At 41.7% G+C, this 2,466-nt stretch overlaps 1 pseudogene; it reads left to right on the top strand.

Moving 5' to 3' along the window:
• The first annotated feature begins 1,426 nt into the window (after positions 1-1,426).
• The window catches only part of LOC105535667, a 6,982-nt pseudogene continuing 5,942 nt past the window's right edge, over positions 1,427-2,466 (top strand).

Genomic DNA, 2,466 nt, shown 5'->3' with positions numbered 1-2,466 from the left:
AGTGCTGGGATTACAGGTGTGAGACGGAATTTTTTTGAGAATAAAATGAGTGTCTTGGTGAAAAGGATATGTCAATAGCAAAGGTCTTTGCAAATGTGAGATTTTTTGATGCCATGAAATAATTGGTTGATGGTATGTTAATGTGTTCCTAAATCCCGTTGAACCTGGAACCTAGCCAAGGGAATAACACTTAATCAGAAGAGTGATCTTCAAAATATATCTTATTACAGAAAAAGCAGAAGATATTAGGGCAGATCTTAAAGTTTAGGGTAGGTAGAAATGTAATTTCTCCTTCTGAAGTAATTAATAACCTGATTATAACTTCGACTATTAGGAAGCATAGTATTCCCCAACTCCTATTTAAAATAAATGTGATCACGCAGTAGAGAAATTTACTGTGGGAAAGCTCCTTAACAATCACATGGTATCATTTAAAAGGGGAAGGGATAGAATGATGGGAGAGAGGCTTAATGGCAGGTTGGAGGTGGGGAGACAGGGATGGAGGGAATATAACTAGCTCACAACCATCTTCTCTCTGAACTTTTCTGGACTTCATTTTCTCTAGTATATAGTCAACGTTTAATCCTTTTATTTCTCTGTGATCCCAGAACTCTCTGAACAAAGTTACTATTAGAACTTCAGATGGTGTATTATATTTATCTGTTAAATTGTCTGTCTTTCTCATCAGAGTATAGATGTCTTGAAGGTGAGGATCATTCCTTAACTGTGTAGTAGCCCTGACTGCTGCCTTGTACAAGACCTGGCATGTAGTAGATTTATACTGAATGGTATGTGAAAGGATGAATGGGCACAAGATAGATCAGAGTAAAGCCATTGGAAGAGATAGGGTTCGGTAAGGTTTCAATGAAGTATTTCACTTCTGAAATATTAAGGAAGTATTCTCAGAATTCAGCACAATACAAATTTTATATTAAATTTTAATTTAAAAATTAGTCTGTAGACATGATTGAAATATTCTCTCAGGAGACTCCTGGAAAACATGATTAATTTCTTCTCTCTCTCTTTCTCTCTCTCTCTCTCTCTCTCGGGATCCTCCCACCTCTGCCTCCAGAGTAGTTGGGACCACAGCTGCCCGCCAGTACACCCAGCTAATTGTTTGTATTTTTAGTAGAGGTGGGGTTTTCACATGTTGCTCAGTCTGGTCCAGATTCCTAAGTTCAAGCAATCGACCCACCTCTGCCTCCTGAAGTGCTAGGATTACAGGTGTGAGCCACTGTGCCCAGCAAGCGTAATTAATCTCTAATGCCTGAGTTCCCAAGTTTAAGTTTATGCATTCTTTAAAATAGACCTAAAACAGCTATGATATTCTGCTTCAGAAGATAATAGTAGCTTTCCTTGCTACCCAGAGAGAGGCCCATACTGTATTGTTCTGGATTCCCACTGTAATTAAAGGGAAACTTTCACAATGTCCAGAGCCCTAAACATCCTGCAAATGGAGGATGTCCTCAAATTCCTTGCAGCAGAAACTCACTTAGATGGCACCAGCCTGACTTTCAAATGCAACAGTACCTTTCCAAAAAGAAAAGTGATGGCATCTATACCATAAATCTGAAGAAGACCTGGGAGAAGCTTCTGCTGGCAACTTGTGCCATTGTTGCCATTAACAACAGATGTCAGTGTCATGTCCTCAGGGAATACTGGCCAGTGGGCTTTGGCGAAGTTTGCTGCTGCCGATGGAGCCACTCTTATTGCTGGTGGCTCTATTCCTGGAACCTTTACTATCCAGATCCAGGCAGCCTTCTGGGAACCATGGCTTCTGGTGGTTACTGATCCCAGGACTGACCACCAGCCCCCGACAGAGGCATGTTACATTAGCATACCTACCATTGCTCTGTGTAACACAGATTCTCCTCTGCACTGTTTGGACATTGCCATCCATGCAACAACTAGGGAACTCATTGAATGGGTCTGATGTGGTGGGTGCTGGCCTGGAAGTTCTGTGCATGTGTGGCACCATCTCCTGTGAACATCCATGGGAGGTCATGTCTGATTTCTACTGTTGCAAAGACACTAAAAAGGAAGGGCAGTCTGTTTCTGAGAAAGCTGTAACTAAGGAGGAATTTCAGGGTGAAAGGACTCCTCCAGCTGCTGAGTTTACTGCTCCTTAACCTACGGTTGCACTCTGGTTTGAAGGCATGCAGATGCCTTCTGTGCCTAGGCAGCAGTTCCCTACCAAAGACCATAACATAGCCTACCACGGAGAACTGGTCTGCAGCTGCCACTGCTCCGGCCACTGAATGAGTAGAAACAACCACTGAGTATATATATATATATATTTTTTTTTTTTAACCAAAGTTGTATTTTTTTTTTAAATTATACTTTAAGTTCTAGGGCACATGTGCACAACGCGCAGGTTTGTTACAAATGTATACTTGTGCCATGTTGGTGTGCTGCACCCATCAACTCGTCATTTACATCAGGTATAACTCCCAATGCCATCCCTCC

The sequence above is a fragment of the Mandrillus leucophaeus genome, unplaced genomic scaffold (genome assembly GCF_000951045.1).
Source record: "Mandrillus leucophaeus isolate KB7577 unplaced genomic scaffold, Mleu.le_1.0 Scaffold1493, whole genome shotgun sequence".
Lineage (NCBI taxonomy): Eukaryota > Metazoa > Chordata > Mammalia > Primates > Cercopithecidae > Mandrillus > Mandrillus leucophaeus.
The sequence above is the reverse complement of the archived record's forward strand: the minus strand, read 5'-3'. Positions and strand labels throughout refer to the sequence as shown.